The sequence below is a fragment of the Oryctolagus cuniculus genome, chromosome X, assembly GCF_964237555.1.
Source record: "Oryctolagus cuniculus chromosome X, mOryCun1.1, whole genome shotgun sequence".
Lineage (NCBI taxonomy): Eukaryota > Metazoa > Chordata > Mammalia > Lagomorpha > Leporidae > Oryctolagus > Oryctolagus cuniculus.
In genome coordinates, this window is record NC_091453.1 from 56,131,799 (window position 1) to 56,155,875 (window position 24,077).

Here is a 24,077-nt window from a genome sequence, read left to right on the forward strand (position 1 = left end):
TGTGCGTAATTTATCAACTAAAGATTATCATAATACAGGTGGATAGGAAAGAACAGTATATATAGGCTTTGGTACTACCTGCAATTATGAACATCCACTGGGTGTCTTGGATATTGCTCCCTCTCCCAGTGGAAAAGGGGCAGCCACCATATTATGTTTTATTTTACAGAGGAAAGGAGGAGAATGAAAGAACTGAGTTTAAATGCACAAGATATGAGCAAATGATAACTTTAGATCTAAACATTTAAATTACATAGAACTAGAGAAACAAGTGCCAATATTAACTTTCACTGTTAAAATGGCAAGAGTTAGAAGGGTTGATTTAGTTATTACCTTTGCAGTTGCTTCCTCTTAAAAGAGGGTAATTTCTTCGAACAAGGTTTAAAATCAAAGTTAAGATGCTAAAAAATGCTAAGATGTAAAAAGACAAGAACTCTCTTATCTTTCTGGTGGACTATAAAATAGTGCATTGTTCACCAGCAGCTTTTAATAAAATAAACATACATATACCCCACCATGCAGCATAGGTTACATCTAAGAAAAATAAATGTATACATCTGAAATACTACAACAAAAAATTTTATGCATGGATATTCCTCCAAGCAAAAAGATCTGCCACAAATATTTATAGCAGCTTTATTTATAATTGCACAAACTTGGAAGCAATCAAGACGTCCTTCAGTAGGTGGGTAAATAAACTAGTACATGCAGATGCATACTATTCAGCACTAAAAAATGAGCTATAGAGTTATGAAAAGACATGGAGGAACTTCAAATTGGTTTCAATTATGGGATATTCTGGAAAAGGCAAAACCAAAGTAACAGTAAAACCAAGTAGTACCTAGTGGTAATGATATAGGGAGGGATGAATAGGCAGAGCACAGATGTTTTTAGGACAGTGAAAATGCTGTGTATTGGGTGTGAGTGTGCAGAAAAATGGGGAGTGGAGAGGCAAACCCTGCTAGTAAGAGGATAAATATTCAGGAATATGACTGAAGCTAAATTACATGCTGAAATGTGGTTTTCCAGATCTGGATATCCTGAGTTGTGAGAAGTGGAAAAGCTAAACACAGTTAGTCCTGTTTCAGGAGTTCATGCTCTGAATATCCTCAGAAGATGGATAGAAGTATGTTAAGAAATGAATTAAACTTTGATTTGGAAAAAAATCATAGTGGTGGTACTTTCTCACAGAAGCATCCCAGCTCACTAAGGAAAAAATTCAGATTTCAAAAAGGCTGAATAGGGAAAAGATGTACTGATTTTGACCAGGGAAAGGTAGCAGAAGAAAAGTGGAGGAGTGTATTCCCAGGGGAGAGTTAAAGAGAAGGTTGCAGTGGAAATTCTAGAAAGAAGAGGGATACCATGGAGTAGGGTGACAAGAGTAGACACCCAGCAGTGAGTGGGGACACTACACATGACTTCTGCAACCAGGGGCTGGAGGAGATACCAGCTTCTGAGAGCGAGGTGAGCAGACTGTTACAGCCCTTGCCTTAGTGACATTACATGAGGAAGAGTCTTGCAGACCACACTGTTTGAATCTGGCCTAGTGCACTAGCAGGGAGCAGGGTACCCACTTAATTCAGAGAAGGAAGAGCACGTTACTTTTTCCCCATCACTTCACGAGGCACCCAGCCACTGGCGAGGATAAGGTGGCATTTTGACACCAGTAGAGGCTGTGACAGCTCTTGTGCACAGCAATAGGGGGTTTTATTAGAGGGAATATCCCACTGACTTTTAATCTGGTTGGGAGAGTTTACAGGGGGCTGGACACCAACTTAGGATGGCGAAGTGCCCCCATCCTCTCAATCTATCACTGGATCCAGGGCTTAAATTCTCAAAGTGGAGCACCCATAGGCAGCTGAATCTGGAAATGACTCTGCTCTCTACAGGGACAGGGCAGGCTCGCAGGACTGAGAAGGAATCCACTGCACCCCATGACTGAGGGAGCCTTATGTACTGTGACTATAAGAATTCTGTTACTACATGATAAGGAGGGGGAAGTAGATGGATTTCTGGGCAATCATTGTGTCTTGTGTTACAGGCTCAGAGCTCCCTGACTGCCTGGGATGAGTCATTTAAAAGCATTCCATGCTCACACTAAGGGTTGTATAGATCCTTTGTGTGGTTCATGTGCCCATGTGGATAAGGGCTGTACCCACTGTAGGCTAACCCCAGGCATTGATCATCTTAGAACTGAGGGGAAGTTCTGATTATGCCAACAGGCATGATCATACCCTCCCCGCTGCTGAAAATAAAGGAGATGTGCCATGCAAAACTGGATGTAAGCCTAGATTCTTACCCCATCCTTGAGCAATGAGCAGAGCTCCCTGGCCCCAGACACCACATACCTCCAGATATTCACTGAAGGAACAGATACTTCACTAAATTGCAGAGACATACTTCAAAGATAAAACCCATTAGTGGAGAAAACAATAAATGTTATCACAAATGCCTAAAAATAAATTCAGAAATATAAGAAACAAAAACAAGGAAGACAACACGACTCCCCCAAAGGAACGCAATAACACTTAGATATTAGAATGTGAAAATGAAGAGACTGATGAAATGCCTGAAAAGGAATTCAAAAGAATGGTTACAGCAATGAGAAGCAAATTTGGGAGCTAAAGAAATCCATACATGACATGGATGAAAAATTTTCCTGTGAGAATGAGATTTTGAAGAGGAATCAAACTGAAATATTAGAAAGGAAGAACTCAGTATGTCAAATAATAAATATAGTGGAAAGCCTTACCAACAGACTTGGTGAGGCAGAAGAAATAATACCTGAGCTAGAAGACAAAGCTTTGGAAATATCTTTGTCAGACCAAAAAAAAAAAAATCAGAAAAATTAAAAACAGTGTTTGAGATTTGTGAGATACTATCAATCGACCAAACAAAAGGGTCTTAGGAGTTCCAGAACATGTGAAAAGAGAGAATGGATTGAAAGGCTTATTCAGTGAAATAATTACAGAACACTTTCTTAATTTGGAGAAAGCAAGGGATGCAGCAGAAAAAACAGGCCATCAAAGAAGGAGGTACCTTTCTCTGAAGGGAGGAGAGAACTTCCACTTTGACTATGGCCTTGTCTAAATAAGATCGGAGCCTTGGCAGCTCATGACAAGAGCCTCGGGTGATTACTGACATCATAAATAAGAGTGTCAATAGTTAAATCAAGAACGGGAGTCACTGTGCACCTGCTCCCCATGTAGCACCTTTGTCCTTAATGTGTACTATGCAAATTCACGGTAAAACTACTACTCAAACAGTACTCTATACTTTGTGTGTCTGTGTGGGTGCAGTCTGTTGAAATCTTTCCTTAGTATATACTAAGCTGATCTTCTGTATATAAAGATAATTGAAAATGAATCATTGGCCGGCACTGTGGCTCCCTAGGCTAATCCTCTGCCTTGCGGCGCCGGCACACTGGGTTCTAGTCCCGGTCGGGGTGCCGGATTCTGTCCCGGTTGCCCCTCTTCCAGGCCAGCTCTCTGCTGTGGCCAGGGAGTGCAGTGGAGGATGGCCCAAGTGCTTGGGCCCTGCATCCCATGGGAGACCAGGAGAAGTACCTGGCTCCTGCCTTCGGATCAGCACGGTGCACCGGCCGCAGCGCGCTGGCCACGGCAGCCATTGGAGGGTGAACCAACGGCCAAGGAAGACCTTTCTCTCTGTCTCTCTCTCTCACTTTCCACTCTGCCTGTCAAAAAAAAAAAAGAAAGAAAAAGAAAAAAGAAAATGAATCGTGATGAAGAATGGGATGGGAGAGGGAGTGGGAGATGGGATGGCTGCGGGTGGAAGGGAGGTTATGGGGGGGAAAAGCCGCTATAATTCAAAAGTTGTACTTTGGAAATTTATATTTATTAAATAAAAGTTGAAAAAAAAAAAGAAAGGCATGACCATGTACACGAGGCCCATAGAACTCCTACTAGACATGACCAGAAAAGATCACCATTACACATTATAGTAAAACTTTCAACAGTAAAACATAAAAAAAAGATTTAAAATATGCACTAGAGAAACACCAGATTATCCTCAGAGCATGTACAATAAGACTCTCAGCTGATTTCTAATCAGAAACCCTACAGGTTAGGAGAGAATGGAGAGACACAGTCCAAGACTTAAAAAACAAAATTGTTAACCCGGCATACTGTACTTATAAAATCATTTACAAATGAAGATGAAATAAATATGTCCCAATTTTCCAAGTAAAAAATACTGTGCAAACGCGTAACCACACACTTGGTGGGGCAGAACAAAATATATTTGAGTTAGAAGACAAATCTTTGGAAATAGAACAAAAAGAGAAGAAACTAGAAAAATTAAAATGTTTTCAAGATTTATGGCATACTATCAAGTGACCCATCATATGGTTCTTAAGAGATGATGAGGAAAGACAGAATGGTTTACCAGGCCTATTCAGTGAAATAATAACAGAAAAGTTTCCAAAATTGGATTAAGACAGAGACCTCCAAGTATGGGAATCACATAGAACACCAAATAGACATGACCATAAAATATCTTCACCAAAACACATTGTAGTAAAACTTAAAGCACTAAAACATAAAGAAAATATTTTAAAATTTATGCTAAAGATGCCAGATTACCTTCAGAAGATCTCTAGATAGACTGACAGCTGATTTCTCATCAGAAACCCTAAGGCTAGGGGAGAATAGAGAGACATAGTAATAGTCTTAAAAGAAAAAAAAAAAAACCTGTCGATCCAGTATACTGTACCCTGCAAAGCTCTCATTTATGAATGAAGGGGAAATAAGTCCTTTCATAACAAACAGAAATTGAAAGAATTTGTCACCACCCATCCATACTTAAAAATGATGTTTAAGGATGTGCTACACACAGAAAAATAGTCATCCCTATGAAAGAATGTGAAAGCAGAAAGTCTCATAGTAAAAGAAAGAAATAGAAGACACAAAAAATGAAAAAAGTCTTCTATGTTTGTGGATTAGAAGAATAAATATCATCAAAATGTTCATCCTACAAAAAGTAATTTAAAGATTCAGTAGCTGGGGCCGGCTCTGTGGCACAGGAGGTTAAAGCCCTGGCCTGAAGCACTGGCATCCCATATGGGCACCGGTTCTACTCCTGGCTGCTCCTCTTCCAATACAGCTCTCTGCTATGGCCTGGGAAAGCAGTAGAAGATGGCCCAACTCCATGGGTCCCTGTACCCACATGGGAGAAACAGAAGAATCTCCTGGCTCCTGGCTCCTGGCTCCGGCCGTTGCGGCCATCTGGGGAGTGAACCAGAGGATGGAAGACCTCTGTCTCTGTCTCGACCTCTCTCTGTAACTCTGTCTTTCAAATAAATAAAATACATCTTTTTAAAAATATTAAATAGCTAAAATTCATATGAAAACACAAGAGACCCCAAATAGCTAAAGCAGTGTTCAACAACCAAAACAAAACTGGAGGCATCACAATATCAGAATTTAAGGCATACTACAGGGCAGTTATAGTAAAAGCAGCCTGATACATGCACAGAAATAGACATGTAGACCAATGGGACAGAATAAAAGCCCCAGAAATCAATCCATGCATCTACAGCCAACTAATGTTTGACAAATGAGCTAAAATGAATCCATGGAGAAAAAATACTCTCTTCAACTAATGGTGTTGGGGAAATTGGATCTCCATGTGCAGGAGTATGAAATGAGACTCCTACCTTACACCTTACACAAAAATCAACTCAAAATAGAGCAAGGATCTAAATCTATGACATGATACTATCAAATTAGTAGAGAACATTGTGGAAACTCTGCAAGACATTGACATAGGCAAAGACTTTTTGTAAAAGACCACAGAAACAAAGGTAATCACAGAAAAAACTGACAAGTGGGATTACATCAAGCTGAGAAGCTTCTTCACTGCAAAAGAAACAATCAGCAAAGTAAAGAGGCAACTGGCAGAATGGGAGAAAATGCTTCTTAATTCTGCAACTGAAAAAGGATTAATATCCAGAATCAAGAAACTCAATAAGAAAAAAAAACAATCCAGTTGAGAAATGGGAAAAGGACTTGAATGGGCATTTTTCAAGAGAGGACATTCAAATGGCCAACAGACATGAAAAAATGACCAGAATCACTAGCCCTCAGGGAAACACAAATCAAAACCACAATGATGTTTCACCTGATACCAGTTAGAATGACTCATAAAAAATTTAAAAAATAATGAATGCTAGTGATGGTATGGGGAAAAAGGTTCCCTAATTCACTATTGGTGCAATTGCAAACTACTACAGCCATTGTGGAAGACATTACAGAGATTCCTCAGAAATCTGAAAATAGATCTACCATATGACACAACCATTCCTGGAAATGTACCCAAGGGAAATGAAATCAGCATATGATTGAGTTATCTGTGCCCCCATGTTTATTGCAGCTCAATTAACAATAGCTAAGACATGGAACCCTGATGCCCATCCACTGATAATTGGATAAAGAAAAGGTGGTGTTATATACACTATGGAATGTTACTCATGGGGGGAAAAGCCACTGTAATCCAAAAGCTGTACTTTGGAAATTTATATTTATTACATAAAAGTTAAAAAATGAAGTTATATCCAAAAAATAAATTATAATGGACTGAAAAAAAAGAATGAAATCTTGTCTTTCACAACAAAATGGATGCACCTGGAAACTTTGGAAACCTGGGAACTTGGTAAAATAATCCAGTCCCAAAAAAGATAAATACGATATGTTCTCCCTGATTTGTGGTAATTGATAGAGTACAAAAATCTAATATATATTGGAGAAATTGACACATTGAGATTCATTATTGCTACAGTCCTTGTCTCTACTGTTGTGGAAGAGTGTTTCTTTCAGTATTTGCTGAAATTTTTTTTATTTTTATTTTTTTGACAGGCAGAGTGGACAGTGAGAGAGAGAGACAGAGAGAAAGGTCTTCCTTTGCCGTTGGTTCACCCTCCAATGGCCACCGCAGCTGGCGCACCACGCTGATCCAAAGGCAGGAGCCAGGTACTTCTCCTGGTCTCTCATGGGGTGCAGGGCCCAAGGACATGGGCCATCCTCCACTGCACTCCCTGGCCACAGTAGAGAGCTGGCCTGGAAGAGGGGCAACTGGGACAGAATCCGGCGCCCCGACCGGGACTAGAACCCAGTGTGCCGGCGCCGCAAGGCAGAGGATTAGCCTAGTGAGCCGCGGTGTCGGCCATTTGTTGAATTTTTTACTTAGTGAAGGGTTAAGCTTACAATTATTAAAAAAATCATAATCTGAAATATGTCAGGGCAAAAATTAAAGAATAAGAAATGGAGTAAGAGGGTCAGGGGCTCTGGCACAGTGGGTTAATGCCCTGGCCTGAAGCGTTGGCATCCCCTTTGGATACCAGTTCGAGACCAGGCTGCTCCACTTTTGATCCAGCTTTCTACTATGGCCTTGGAAAGCAGTAGAAGATGGCCCAAGTCCTTGGGCCCCTGCACCCTCATGGGAGACCCAGAAAAAGCTCCTGGCTCCTGGTTCCTGGCTTCAGATTAGTGCAGCTCTAGCCGTTGCTGCCAATTAGGGAGTGAACCAGCGGATGGAAGACTTTATCTCTCTCTCTCTCTCTCTCTCTCTCTCTCCCCCTGCCTCTCCTCTCTCTGTGTAACTCTGACTTCAAATAAAAATAAATAAATCTTTTAAAAAAAGAAAGGGAGTAAGAGGGAGAGTGGGAGCATGGATGGTAGGGAGGGTAGGTGGGAAGTATCACTATGCTCCTAAATCTGTATGTATGAAATACATGGAATTTGTCCACTGTATATACATTTTAAAAAGTTCATGGAAAATGGAAATAAATTAAAAGAAAAAAGAAAGATGGGAAGGAGAGGGACTTAAGGGTGGGAGGGAGAGAAAGAAGTATGTCTTCTCGGACTGATAAATAGCAAATTTACAAGCAGAAAAAGCATTTCTATAAATGATTACATTAAAAACAAATATCAGTTCTTACCTCAGTTTATTTTTTAAAGATGTATTCATAAATTTGAAAAGCAGAGAGAGAGAGAGAGAGAGAGAGAGAGAGAGAGTCTTCCATCCACTGGTTCACTACCCAAATGGCTGCAATGACTGGAGCTTGGCTATTCTGAAGTCAGGAGTCACAAGCTTTCTCAGGATGTCCCACATGGATGCAGGGCTCTAAGGACTTTTTGTCATCCTCTGCTGCTCTCCCATATGTACTATCAGAGAGCTGGATTGGAAGTGGAGCAGTCGGGACTTGAACCAGCACCCGTATGGGATGCAGGTGGCTTTACCTGCTATGCTACAGCATCAGCCCCCTTACCCCACTTAAAATTACTTCACTAAATAAGAAGACCTGGTTTAAGACAGAGAGTTAACAAACAAATCAGCGTAAAATTGCTGTGCAAGGATTTTTTTTTTTTTTTTTTTTGACGGGCAGAGTGGACAGTGAGAGAGAGAGAGACAGAAAGAAAGGTCTTCCTTTTGCCATTGGTTCACTCTCCAATGGCTGCCACGGCCGGCGTGCTGCAGCCAGCGTACTGCGCTGATCCGAAGGCAGGAGCCAGGTGCTTCTTCTGGTCTCCCATGGGATGCAGAGCCCAAGGACTTGGGCCATCCTCCACTGCACTCCCGGGCCATAGCAGAGAGCTGGCCTGGAAGGCGGGCAACCAGGACTAGAACCCGGTGCCCCGACCGGGACTAGAACCCGGTGTGCTGGCGCTGCTAGGTGGAGGATTATCCTATTGAGCCGCGGCGCCAGCCACAAGGATGCTTTTAAAATAGAAAATACCAAATTAGAAGGAAAGATAAAGTGAAGCTAATTTGAAGAATCTATTATAATTTTCCCCAAGGTCCTGTATGTCTAGAAAACCAGAGAGAACTGAGAGTATTAGAAATCCCCAAAAAGGATCAACGTTCTTTGTTCACAGCAAATTCGCACATTCTGGGTCACAAACTGTACAGTCAACTTTTCATTGTTCTTTCTTTTCAGGAGGGCCTAAGGGTGCTTTAAATTAAGCTACAATTTGGTTTATCCAAACACTTACCTGGATATGTTGAAACAGAAAGTCTCTCCCCGAACTTAAGCTGTTAGGGAATAAAAACTGTCTCTTTCCTACCATAGTAAATCCTTTAAGGATATCTGATGGGAAGAAAAAGAAATTGCACTGAGGATAGAGGGTATTAGGACACAGAAATTTCATTCACAAACTATGGTTTTCCGGCAATGAAAAAGTATGACCTGGAATCTATCAGAGTTTGTTTTCTCTAATTCATACAAGGGGTTGCCAGAGACTATAGAAAGTGAAAATGGGCTTTATAAAAGAATAAGAAGAAAGATGTGAAACTCTGGTTTCTCTTCAGATTGTATAAATCTTTTTCCTTTTACTAAAGATTTCCGTGGAAAAGAAAGACACAATCATTTTTGGCCTAATAATATAAGAAGACAGTATGCATTTGCTGAGCAAGTACTATGCACCAGTCCTCTGACAAGGTGCTCTCGTATATATCAACACCAAGAAGACAAAGGTCCTGAATTTATCCCATGAAACATATCTAGTATGACTTTCTCTAAGAGAAGCTTAATAAAGATAGCCAAGAAATATTGAGTCCCTTAAAACCTTTCTTATATTGTCTATACCCCTGGGTACTTCAAGAGAAATCCGATTTTAGGAACAAACAGTAAAAGATGTCAAAAGCCCATGAAGTTTTGGGGATCTTTATAATATGTACCCAAACTATGCTGCCAGCATTTTCTACTATGTACTTTGTTCACCCAAGTCACACAATTAACACTCATTTATTAACCAATAAAACTCTATTGAACTCTGACTATGTTCAGGCATTTGAGTTGGGCACTAAGGCTCCAATGAGGAATGTACCAGAGCATATAGTCAAGGGGAGAAAAAAGAGAAGCCAACGGCAATGTGCCAAATTCAAGATATCATCTGTATCTATAGTTACATCTAAATCTATACCTATACGTTTATTTATATCTATTTATGTATCTCTGTCTATGTTACTGGTAACCATTAGCCATAAGCTTTTTTTAGCTTTATTTATTTACTTAAAAGTTAGAGTTGAGAGAGAGAGAGAGTCTTCCATCACTTCCCAAGTGGCAGCAATGGCCGGAGCTGTGCCAATCTGAAGCCAGGAGCCAGGAGCTTCTTCCGTGTCTCCCACATGGATGCAGGGACCCAATCACTTGGACCATCTTCTGGTGCTTTCCCAGGCACATTAGCAAGGGAGCTGGATCAGAAGTGGAGCAACTGGGACTCTAACTGATGCATATATGGGATTATGGTGCAGCTTTACCTGCTATGCCACAAAGCCAGACCTAGCCCTTCATAAAACCTTAAATTTCAACTTTAGAACCTTATAATCTTATCAGAATAGATGTTACCTGGGGTGTCACCTGTGGAATTAGATGATTCCTTTAAAAAGAAACACTTTGTGACTGAAATCAGAACTGTTAAGTTAACCAACTGCTTCAAAATTAAATCGTTCACATCTATTGGATCCTTCCTCTGAGAGAGTCATATACACCCCATGAGAACTATATAAAGTGCAGTATTTCCTTATAGGTGAAGTACACTTTTTCATGCAATGAACAGCATTGGCCATGATGTGCTTTCCCCTGAAGTCCTGTATGTCTAGAAAACCAGAGAATGGACGGGATATTAGAAATCTCCGAGAAAGATCAATGATCATTGCAAATTCACATTTGGGGTCCCTAGCTGGAGAGTCATTGTTCCTTCTGTGCAGGAGGGCCTAAGGGTGCTTTGAATTTAGTTACAATTTGGTTTATTGACTCACACTTCCCAGTCCCTGTAAGTGGGATGTGTGTGAACGTGACTCATGCCAAGACCTAAAAGAGGCTTTAAATAGGATTGCGCATTTGGATCTGTTTCTTGCCACTGCCCTTGTTATGAGAACAGCATGTATCAAATAGGAGGCTACTTTTTCATCCAGAGTCTGAGAATTAGAACAATATGCAGCAGACTAAAGGAGGACTGTAGATTGGAGCAGGCCATAGCTGATGTAAAGCCACCCTATAACATGAGCGGGAAGTAAATGTCTACTCTTATAAGCCACAGTGATTGGACAACTGTTTATTACCACAGACAAACTAATACTTGGCTTTTACATCAATTTCACTTGTCATAAAGCATAATATTTTCAGAAGCCAACACACTAAGGTAGAAGTAAAGAAGGGAGAATGCTTCATTCTTCTGAAAGAACCAGCAGGCCAGAAAATTAAAAATTAAAATAGGTATGAGAACCATGCTAATCAATGTATGTGAATGAGATTATTAATAGGAATAAACAGTTACTTAATGACTCTTTTAGCTTTTCAAATTATACCATCTCATTTGTTTTCTTTAAAAGTTTGATAAGTAAATTAAGAAATTATGTTGTATGCCTTTCTGGGTGAGCCTGTACCTGGCGGGGAGTCTGCCTGCACTGCCCATGCAGGAGGTTGAGAGGGTATGGCACACCATGCCTTCTAGGAAGAATCCCACAACCTGACTGCTGGCAGATGGCGGGATCCCCAGGAACTTTCCCCCCAAACCATCCTGCCACCCCAACCCCATCCCCCGCTCCCTGTTAAAGGGCCCTGTAATTGCCAGTCAGGTAAACAGCTCCTGGGTGCAGCCCAGGCCCATTAGGACTTCCTGGAAATCTATCCTAGCCACGTGACCTTCAAGCTGATTGGAGAAGCGAAGCATAGCGGCGCCAATATTGGTTCTATCCCATAGAATTAGTATTGCCCTGAATTAGTTATGCTCCTTTTACCTGCCCTTTAAAAGGTGTACTTGGTCGTTAATAAAGTGGACATGTTTACCAAAACTTGTCTCTGGTGCTTCTTGCCAAAGAATGCCGTCGCCCACCATCCTGGCAGTGCACAGGCCTCATGGGTCGAGCCCACACACCTTCAATATATAAAATAAAATAAAATTTAAAGTTTGGCATATAGATATTTTATAATAGGATATATAGTAACAGTTTTAAATTTTGAATTTTGATTATTTGAGGTTTAACATAACCCATTTTCAAAAATAATTTGATATGTATTATAGAGTTTATGAATACATGTATGATCTAGAGACCCCCTACATAGGTAGGAGGCACTTGAGATGCTAATTAAAAATGTGATGTTATACCTGTCTCTCCTCTCATAACTGAAGTAGAATCAGGCAGAGAATGGTCAGAAAGCTATTTTTTAAAAAAGCTATTCAGTATTTCTGATGCAAACTAATAGTCAAACATCACTGTATTAATTTTGCTGTTTTTCTTTCAGATCATTTTTAATGAATCCAACTATTCCCTGACTTCAAAGTAAGTATAGTTTCAGTTGCTTTGACTAGAAAACACCCTGAGAATCAAAACAGCATACATAATGCTGCAAAGCAGAAAGTAAAAGTTAAAATTATGGGGCTTAGAATTGTTATTAATAATCATTTGAGTAATGAAAAAAGGAGCAGTTCTGGGAAGCTCATGACAGAGGAGAGACCTACAACTCTTTGAATGGTTTGTGGAAAAGTGGAAACATTAAATTACTGAGATGTGCACATAGGGTCTTATTCATTTTAATGACCTAGCAAAAGTGCAATATGAGCCCTGCCAAATAGTCCTCATTCCCTGAGAGTGCCTTCTGGTTGATTTGTGAGATATTTTGTTATTTCCTTAATGATCAGATATAATTCATTCTTCAAATGCACTGCACTCCTAAATTATAGTCAGGGACTTAGACTTGCAGAATTTTGAAATTAGAACGGACCTTAGAGATCATCTGGCTCAATGATCTCATCTAATAGATGAACAAACTGAGACTTGGAGAGACAAAATGATAGCTTCACTGCAGACAAGCTACCAAATTATTCACCACAATCTCAATAATACTAGTAATATTCTTTTTTTATGTCAAAGCTCTAGAAATGAGAGCTCAAGATTTCTAGACTACAGAATTGTATAGGTTTCGAAGAAAAACAAAACAGGAATCTACTCTGTGCCAGGCACTCTGTTAAACCCTTCGCATGCCAAGATAAATGAAAATTAATTCCTGCCCTCTTTTTTTTTTTTTTTTTGACAGGCAGAGTGGACAGTGAGAGAGAGACAGAAAGGTCTTCCTTTGCCGTTGGTTCACCCTCCAATGGCCCCCGCAGCCGGCGCACCGCGCTGATCCAATGGCAGGAGCCAGGTACTTCTCCTGGTCTCCCATGGGGTGCAGGGCCCAAGGACATGGGCCATCCTCCACTGCACTCCCTGGCCACAGTAGAGAGCTGGCCTGGAAGAGGGGCAACTGGGACAGAATCCGGCGCCCTGACCGGGACTAGAACCCGGTGTGCCGGCACCGCAAGGCGGAGGATTAGCCTAGTGAGCTGCGGCGCCGGCCACAATTCCTGCCCTCTAAATATTCACAGTTGGTTGAAGAGCAATTACTATTCAATGAGTGATTGCTATCTGCCAGACAATATTGTAAAACTTTTATGTGCAGGGTGGGTACTGTGGTATAGAAGGTTAGGCCACTGCTTAGGACACTCACATCCTATATTAGAGTACCAGTTTGAGTCCCAGTTCCTCTGCTTTTAATCCAGTTTTCTGCTAATGCATCCTAGATAGCTACAAATTATGGTTCATGTGCTTGGGCCCCTGCCATGCATGTGAGAGACCCAGATGGAGCCCCAGGCTCCTGGCTTCTGGCTGTTCCAGTATTGGCTGCCCCAGGCATTTGAGGATGAACTAGTGCATTGAAGATCTCTCTCTCTCTCTCTCTCTCTCTCTCTTTCTCTCTTTCTCTCTTTCTCTCTCCTCCTCCTCCCTCCCTCCCTTACTGTCATTCTCTCTTGCTCTCTCTCTGCCTTTGAATTAGATGAAAATAAATAATAATTTTAAAATAAAATTTTCATGCACATTTGTTCATGTTATAGCATGAACAACCCCGTGTGTCAGGAACTATTATTATTTCCCTTTTAAAGAAGAAGAAACTGAATTTCAGTGAAGTTACACAATCTGCCTGAAGTGCTTTGTTAATAAGGGGTTATATTAGGTTGCTGGAGATACTATAGCAAACCACCACAGACTGGTGGATTAGAATAATAGAAATGCATTGTCTCACAGTTCCACAGGCTGGATATCTGTTATAAAGGACTCAGGAGGTTGGCTCTTTCTCAGGGATGTGAATAAGAAACTGATCCAGGCATCTCTCCTACCTTGTGGTGATTTTCTGGCAGTCTTTGGCGGTCCTTGGCTGACAAAAGCATCTCTTCCTTCACCTTTATGTGCTATTTTCCCTGTCTGCAAGTCTATGTTCAAGTTTCCATTTGTCATAGGGATACTAGTCATATTGGATTAGAGGCCCACTCTACTCCAGTAGGACTTCATCTTAAGTAATTGTAATTACAATAACCCCATTTCCAAATACAGTCACATTCTGAGGTACTAGGGATTAGGATTTGAACACATGAATTTTAGGGTCATACAATTCAACCTGCAGTGGAAAGAATGTCATTTCAAACAATCTAGCTCCAGAATTTGTACATTTATACACTCTACTAGATAAGTGCTATATTAAAAGACATAAGGATAACTATATGAACCCAGAAAAAGGAGCAATAGATTCTGTCTAGTGGTCAGTGGTTGGGGACTGGAGAAGGCTTTGCAAGGAGGTAATGGTTGAGTTGACTTCTGAATTATGAATCAGAATTCACCAGACTAAAAGAACTATATGAGCAAAGGCATGGAAGCAAGGAGGTACCTGGTATAAAATCACCTCTCACCCATCCAATTCCAACAGACTACTAATTGGTCTCCTTGCTTCTACTCTAGCTCCCCTATGATCAATTATCCATAGGCAGTCAGAGTGATTTTCTTCCACAAAGTCATGTCAGTTCATATAATGTTCCTGCTCTCAACCCGCCAATAGTTTCTTATCATATTTAGAACAAATCAAATTATCGACCAGACCCATAAATCCCAGTTGAGGTGACCTCTAACTACATTTCAGATATCATTTCCTGTGTCTCTTGCCATAGCTTTCCATGTCATTGTTACAAGACTTTTTTCTCTTCACCCTTTCCGAATATTTTTCTTCCAGATTTCACATGGCAAGTTCCTTGTCATCATCCTCTCAGAGACTATCTCTGATCATTCATTCTAAAAAACCCTCGCTCAGTCATTTACTATCACAAAGTTGCTCTTTTCCTCAGGGTGTTTGGCTGTGATAAATAAATTATTTTACATTTATTTGTTTACTCTCAACTTACTCCAAAACAGAAACTCTGGGAGGGGGAAAGTTTTTGTCTTAATTATGGCTCTATCCACAGCATTTAATAAAGACTGTTTTTGAGGGGCTGGCGTTGTGGTGCAGCAGGTTAACGCCCTGGCCTGAAGCGCTGGCATCCCATATGGGCACCAGTTCGAGACCCCGCTGCTCCACTTCCCATCCAGTTCTTTGCTGTGGCCTGGGAGAGCAGTGGAAGATGGCCCAAGTCCTTGGGTCCCTGCATGCACATGGGAGACCCGGAGGAGGCTCCTGGCTCCTGGGTCCTGGCTCCTGGCTCCTGGCTTCAGGTTGGCACAGCTCTTGCCAGTGCGGCCAATTGGGGAGTGAACCATTGGATGGAAGACCTCTCTCTCTCTGACTCTCCTCTCTCTGTGTAACTCTGACTTTCAAATAAATAAATAAATCTTTAAAAAAAAGACTGTTTTTGATGGAGTGATATAAGTAGAAACTATAACATAATGAAAAATAATAAAGAGAGGAGTGAATGGAAGTAAGTAGAGTCATAAGCATGGACTTTTTCAAAAAATGTATATATTGAACAGAAGGAATTCACTAACAGTTAATGAGAGAAATTGGGATTAGGAGGGTTTTATTTTTAGTTCATGATTGTAACTCATTAAAGAAGAGCACACACCACACAGGTTGATTCACAGCAAATGGGGGAGAGAGAGAGAAAGAGAGAGAGAGACAGAGAATGAATATCAAATATATGGGAGAAATGATGACAGCTGAAAAAAGGCCTTGGTGGCAATGGGAGAATATGAGGTTAAGAGTGTCATGGACAGTTCTCTGCTGTGGCCAGGGAGTGCAGTGGAGGATGGCTATTTTCAGATGGGAAGAGGGACAAATTTTCCTGTGGGACAAAATTAAATGAGGTAAGGATAAGTGAAAATGCAGACATATTTGAAGGCTGAGAGTTGAAACATTGAAGAATAGTATTGAGGCAGGGAGCTAAATATTCTGCTGAAAGGAAGGTCTGCAATGACAGAGATCTAAATGCAATTGGCAAGCTTCAAAAAACTACTATGTGGTACAGAGAAAGGAAGCAAGGATAAGTAAGTCAGTTGCTGAGCTATGCTGACAGCTAAGGTTGGAGATCATAAATTTGTAATGGGTCCAATAGAAAAAGAATACATGCTTTTTTTTTCAGTAGAACTTTATAGTCCTGAAACACAAATGTGGAGAAAATTGAATGTTACAGGGCTGATGATTGGAAGGGTAAATTCAACAGAATGTTTAGACAGCTGGAAATAATATAGTTGAAGGGTTCAGTCATTTTCAATTGTCAATGAAAGAAGTAGGTCTAGTAGGAAGCAAACAATCAAAACTGAGAGATGGTATGTCTGAATAAGGATTGGAAAGACAGTAGGTTGTTGTCAGAAAGTTGGAGTTCAGAGCTTAGAAAGAAACAAATATGAGCTAAGAGAAGGCTGGACTACAGAAAGGTAGAAGGGATCAGGAGGAGGCATATGAAATGTTCTGTCTTGAAGTTCGTGAACGTTTCATGGCTGTATACAACTTTCAAAACTCAGAAAATGAAACATTTTAAAGGGTTTCAATTTACTGTACATATGTTCTTCAGTTATTCTTCAATACAATTCTAATTTAAAAGATGTTTGATAGGAAACATTTTAGGAGTTGGCAAAATTCAGATTGCAGTCATATGAGCAGGGTGCTTCCTCCTGGTCTCCCATGCGGGTGCAGGGCCCAAGGACTTGGGCCATCCTCCACTGCACTCCCTGGCCACAGCAGAGAACTGGACTGGAAGAGGAGCAACCGGGACAGAATCCGGTGCCCCGACGGGGACTAGAACCTGGGGTGCCGGCACCACAAGCGGAGGATTAGTCTAGTGAGCCATGGCGCAGGCCAAAATTTTTTTGAAAATCATAAACATGCTTGTCAGAAAATAACAGCTTTTTAATGCATTCTAGTAAGACACCTGACTACTAGTTAGCAATGTATTTTAAAATAATAGTATCCCCGACACAAGGAATAGAAACTTAAAAGCTGCATCCTTAGAATAAAAATGAGATATTGCTACTTTGATTTAACAGTCCACACACACACACACACACACACATACTGTATAATGAAGAGATTTCAGGCCTTATCAAAGGGATAATGAAATTGTTGTTTGCTAATGATTATTGAAACGTAAATGTCAACATCCCTCCATTGTGTATTGAATTGTGTACCACAAGGTTTGAATAATTTTCTAAACAACTCTGACATTTTGCTACTCTCCTCACACACACATACACACACACACAGTTTTTTTTTTTTTTTTGAGAAGTTTGCCAAACTACTCTAAAAGCAACCCTTTTGACAGAAAACATCTGCCAGCCATCCCACTCCTGGGAATTTACCCAAGGGAAATGAAATCAGTAACAAAAGAGCTATATGCACCTCCAGGTTTATTGCAGCTCAATTAATAATAGCTAAGACATGGAATCAACCTAAATGTCCATCAACCAAAGACTGGATAAAGAAATTGTGAGATATATACACTATGGAATACTACACAGCAGAAAAAAAAAGAAAGAAAGAAATCCGGTCATTTGCAACAAAATGGATCAAGCTGGAAAACTTCATACTTAGTGAAATAACCCAGTCTCCAAAAGACAAATACCATATGTTCTCTCTGATCTGTGAGAATTAATAGTGCTCCTAAAATGAAAGCTATAGGAGTGAAATTGACACTTTTAGAAACAATGACTTGCCGGCGCCATGCTCACTAGGCTAATCCTCCACCTGCAGCACTGGTACCCTGGGTTCTAGTCCCAGTCGGGGTGCCGGATTCTGTCCCGGTTGCTCCTCTTCCAGTCCAGCTCTCTGCTGTTGCCCAGGAAGGCAGTGGAGGATGACCCAAGTCCTTGGGCCCTGCACCCGCATGGGAGACCAGGAGGAAGCACCTTGCTCCTGGCTTCAGATCGGCGCAGCACGCTGGCTGTAGTGGCCATTTGGAGGGTGAACCAATGGAAGGAAGACCTTTCTCTCTGTCTCTCTAAAAATAATAAAAAAAAGAAACAATGACTTGAATATCCCTTGTCCTGACTGTCAAGGAAGGGACAGTTTTTTGTTGTTACTTTTTATTTTGCATTTTTTTCCTTTGTTTTCTTTCTTTTCTCTTCTTCATACTATAAGTTGAACTTTTTACATAAAATAGAGATAATCATATGTACATGTCGCTCCCCGTCTTCGTGGAGGAACGACACAGGACCCTGCGTTGTTCTTTCGTCTGCTCGGCCCTCCCCGGGTTTGCTGCTGGTTCTTCCCAGGTTGGCTACCGTCCCTTCCACCTCCGTGGAAGGGCGGTTCCCCCTGCCACTTTCCCCACTTCCGCGGGGGAGTGGCACACCACCAGCCGGCTCTCTCGGGGGCTGCTCAGGTGTTCCTTCAGATAGATGTTCCCCTTAGATGTTCCTGGTGCATGTTGTCTCTCTCCTCCTTTATAGTCCTCTTCCACCAATCCCAACTCTGCTACCCACACGCCGAGTACGCTGCTCTCCTGCAATCAGGAGCAGGTCCTGCTGTTTATTGGTTGAACTGGAGGCAGCTGTGTAGAAGCTGTTTCCTCCTCTCCCAGTGCCATATTGTGGGAGAGCAGATGCATAAAATAAGTCTTAATTCCAGTAACATAGTCTAGTCCGAGTTGCTCCCAGTTGCTCCCCACATGTACATAAAGTCAATTGAAAGAAGATCCCAGCAAAAACATAAGAGGGGGAATAAGAGAGGGAGGAGGTAGTCTATAACTGTAAAGCTGTATGGTTCTGCATACAGTCCTATAGACTTACTTCTAATGGTACAGCCTAAAAACTTGTCATGGGACTCCAGACTCATTAAAATCAATGGTATAAATGCCATCTTAATTGTTAAAGTAATCATATTAAATGTCAAAGTCAACTCATAGATTTAAGTGTAAAAGTGATCATATAAATAACATCAAGTGCCTAGTAATGATAATAGAATTAAAAAGGAGGGAATGTCCAATATGGGAAGCAGTCCACACAGCAGACTCCTAGAGTGACATTCGCTGTAAATGGCACTCTGCTCTCAGAATCAATCCTTAAGTCTTCCTGGTCTGGCTGAAAAGCCTATGAGAGCATTTCAGACATGGAAAGCCAAGACTCTGTGGCAAAAATATCCTACACGAAGGATCTCTGTGAGACCTCAGTGGAAAGAAAGGGCCATCAAAGAAAGATGTACTTCTCTCTGAAGGGAGGAGGGGACTTCCACTTTGCTTACGGTCATGTCCAAATACTGATGGAGTCTGTGGTCACAAAAGACTTCCATTGCCTTGGAAGTCCATGGCAAGAGCCTCGGGTGATCACTGAAGTCATAAATAAGAGTGTTAATGTTAAAAGAACAACAGAAGTCACTGTGCACTAACCTCCATCCTTTTTCTTTTTTTCTTTTCTTTTTTTCTTTTTTACGGATAAAGTTAGACAGAGAGAGAGAGAGAGAGACAGAGAGAGACAGAGAGAAAGGTCTTCCTTCCATTGGTTCACCCCCCAAATGGCCACTACAGCTGGCATGCTGCACTGATCCGAAGACAGGAGCCAGGTGCTTCCTCCTGGTATCCCACACGGGTACAGGCGCCCAAGAACTTGGGTCATCCTCCATTGCCCTCCCAGGCCACAGCAGAGAGCTGGACTGGAAGAGGAGCAGCCGGGACTAGAATCCAGTGCCCATATGGGATGCCGGCGCCACAGGCAGAGGATTAGCCAAGTGAGCCATGGCGCTGGCCCCTTACTTTTTTTTTTTTTTTTGACAGATAGAGTTAGACAGTGAGAGAGAGAGAGACAGAGAGAAAGGAGGACCTCCATCTTTAATGAGTTGTACTCTGAGAATTAACTGCAAAACTGTTCTCAACCTGTACTATATATTTTGTGTGTGTGGATATAAACTGTTGAAATCTGTACTTAACATAGAGTTGGTCCTCTGTATATAAAATCAAACTAAAAATGAACCATAATGAACAAGGGGATGGGAGAGGGATTAGGAGGTAGGATGGGAGTCAGGGTGGGAGGATGGGTATGGGGGAAAGAACCACTATATACCTAAAGTTGTACCTATGAAAAAATGCATTCATTAAATAAAAGCTTTAAGAAATTAAAAAGAATGGAAACATCTGGATAGAAACATGAAGGCATGAAACAATATTAAACTGGAATGTGTTTGCAATACAACAAAGAATAAATTTGAAGATGGAAATAAGAAATTGAAACTTAATGAGAATCTAAATTCTTTTATTTTTTATAATTTTATTTAATGAATATAAATTTCCAAAGTACAGCTTATGGATTACAATGGCTTTCCCCCCATAACTTCCCTCCCACCTGCAACTCTCCCCTTTCCTTCTCCCTCCCCCCTTCCATTCACATCAAGATTCATTTTCAATTATCTTTATGTACAGAAGATCAATTTAGCATATATTAAGTAAAGATTTGAACAGTTTGCACCCACATAGAAACACAAAGTGTAAAATACTGTTTACAGTACTAGTTATAGCATTAAATCACAATGTACAGCACATTAAGGACAGAGATCCTACATGAGGAGTAAGTGCACAGTAACTCCTGTTGTTGACTTAACAATTGGCACTCTTGTTTATGGCATCAGTAATCACCCTAGGCTCTTGTCATGAGTTGCCAAGGCTATGGAAGCCTTTTGAGTTCACCGACTCTGATCATATTTACACAAGGTCATAGTCAAAGTGGAAGTTCTCTCCTCCCTTCAGAGAAAGGTACCTCCTTCTTTGATGGCCCATTCTTTCCACTGGGATCTCACTCACAGAGATCTTTCATTTAGGTCATTTTTTTGCTAGAGTGTCTTGGCTTTCCATGCCTAAAATACTCTCATGGGCTTTTCAGCCAAATCAAATGCCTTAAGGGCTGATTCTGAGGCCAGAGTGCTGTTTAGGATATCTACTAGTCTGCTGTGTATCCCGCTTCCCATGTTGGATCGTTCTCTCCCTTTTTTATTATATCAGTTATTATTTGCAGATACTAGTCTTGTTTATGTGATCCCTTTGACTCTTAATCCTATCATTATGATCAATTGTGAACAGAAATTGATCACTTGGACTAGTGAGATGGCATTGGTACATGCCACCTTGATGGGATTGAGTTGGAATACCCTGGCACATTTCTAACTCTACCATTTGGGGCAAGTCCAATTGAGCATGTCCCAAACTATACATCTCTTTCCTCTCTTATTCCCACTCTTATATTTAACAGGGATCACTCTTCAGTTAAGTTTCAACACTTAAGAATAATTGTGTGTTAATTACAGAGGTCAACCAATAGTATTAAGTAGAACAACAAACATCCTAAAAGGAATAAAGTATTCAGTTGTTCATCAACTGTCAGGGCAAGGGCTGATCAAGTCACCATTTCTCATAGTGTCCATTTCATTAAACAGGTTTCCTTTTTGGTGCTCGGTTAGTTGTCTTTGATCAGTGAGAACATATGATATTTGTCCCTTTGGGACTGGCTTATTTCACTCAGCATAATGTTTTCCAGATTCCTCCATTTTGTCACATTGACCAGGTTTCATTGTTTTTACTGCTGTATAGTTTTCAATAGAGTACATATCCCATAATTTCTTTATCCAGTCTACTGTTGATGGGCATTTGGGTTGATTCCAGGTCTTAGCTATTGTGAATTGAGCTGCAATAAACATTAAGGTGCAGACAGCTTGTTTGTTGGCCAATTTAATTTCCTTTGGGTAAATTCAAAGGAGTGGGATGGCTGTGTTGAATGGCAGGGTTATATTCAGGTTTCTGAGGAATCTCCAGACTGACTTCCATAGTGGCTTGACCAGTTTGCATTCCCACCAACAGTGGGTTAATGTCCCTTTTTCCCCACATCCTCACCAGCATCTGTTGTTGATAGATCTCTGTATGTGAGCCATTCTAACCGGGGTGAGAGAGATTTTCTATCCTGTCCAGTAAGGATTTCTGTAGTTCAAGAATTTGTTTTTGAGAACTTCTTAATGTTCTTATCAATTTTTTGAGATCTGTTTCTTGCATTTCTTCTATCTCATCATCTTCATAATCTTTAATTTGGGTGTCTTTTTCATTTGGGGGCATCATAGTGTCTTCCTTATTCTTGGTTCCTGGTTTCTGCATTTGTTGCTTGGCATTGTAGAGATATTCTTTGGTTTCATTGCTGTAGTGGTTGTTCCATCTATACTATGACTCTAGATTAAGTGGACTGTCTACTTTTGATGGATCCTTAGAGGTTGTAATGGGTGTGGCCAGAGAGCTCTGTTTGGTTCTTCAGGGTTAAGGGTGTGCCAAAGGTGACTCACCCAGGTTGTTCTCTCTTTCTCTGGCTCTCTCTTTCTCTCTTTTTTTTTAAACTCAAAAGGGAAGTAATTCCACACAGCTGAGCAAAATTGAGGGTAGTCAATGTATGAAATCTGGCACTTGTGGGTATATCATTCATCTGCTCTTTCCCAAGTACTACACAAAGGGTCTACGCAGCCCTCTGTGAAGCTCAAATTTCTCTGCAGTCTCCCACCAGGTTGCCAAGGTTACCAAGTTTGTGTACTCTGTGAGTTCTCTCCCACACCCTCAGATTTTCAGTCTCAGTTCATTAGCTCCACACCTTCACTAGGTCCTAACCTCCTGTTATTTCTCTCCACCAGAGTCAGGTTTTTCTGCTTGGCTGATGGGGAGGCACTGCTTTACATATGTCAAAATTGGCACCTGCTCTTTGTCTTGCTTCCCTTTGTAAGGTGAGTGGAGAGGGAGGCTCGTGTCTGTGCCGGTCCCTTTTATTTATTTATTTTTTTCTCTCCTCTAGTTAGCCTGGGGAACTTTCCCCAGTGGGGCTTCAAGCCTCATTCCCTCTAGGCTCTTTCTGCCATTTCCCTGCCAATGTCTCGGGTTACTGAGGGTTAGCCTCACCTCCCCTTCCAGCACTGGTGCATAGACTCCGTGGCTGGGCTCCCGAGCCATGGGCATTCTTGCTCTCCCTGTATGTCCTCCGTGTCACATCCACTAGATCCGGAAGAGTTTCCTCTGCAATTTTTTTCCCAAGCCTTTTCCTGAAACTACAGTAACTCCACTTTTATTAAACTATCTTTTCCCAGACTGTCAGTACGCGTACTCACTATTCCGCCATCTTGGCTCTGCCCGAGAATCTAAATTATTTTCTGGCAAATGTTAAGTTTACCAGTTTTAACTTCAAAATTATCTTAGGGAGTTATATTGGGACTTACAATATTAGATTAAGTAGCTATGAAATAAGTAAAAGCAAATTAAAATAAAATCATCAACAGGACTAGATAGTTTCCTAAATGAGCCCTGCATTATGTCTTTAATTAGAATTAAAAAAATTATAATTTGGATATTCATTGTAATTTAATATAGAGGTATTGTTCATTAATAATGTGTTCAATATTCAAATGTTGATTTTCTTACATAACATAATCCATCAATCCATTCAACAGATCTATTAATCATCCACTATATGCTTCCTGTGACAAATTCTGTTATATACAGCAATGAATAAGCAAAATTAAAAATCCAGTGGGGTGACAAGATAACGAACAATTGCAATAAAATGTGATGTGTACAATACATTGTAAAAGTGTTCTTTCACACAGTTTGAAAATTCTCATCTGTCTCTCTCAAGCAAAGAAAAGAACATGGGCATTAATGCATTTTGAATAATACATTCCAACTATCTATTATTTTTAAATACAGGAAAATAAAATGAGGAAAAGTCACTTGTAATATCACAACCTGGAGATATTCAATGCTCACAAGTTGCATATATACATATTTATCATCATTCACTGAATACATATTGTATTTTAC

At 40.8% G+C, this 24,077-nt stretch overlaps 1 pseudogene; it reads left to right on the forward strand.

Moving 5' to 3' along the window:
- The first annotated feature begins 9,311 nt into the window (after window positions 1–9,311).
- On the forward strand, window positions 9,312–9,406 carry LOC127485102 (U5 spliceosomal RNA; annotated as a pseudogene).
- Window positions 9,407–24,077: the final 14,671 nt, after the last annotated feature.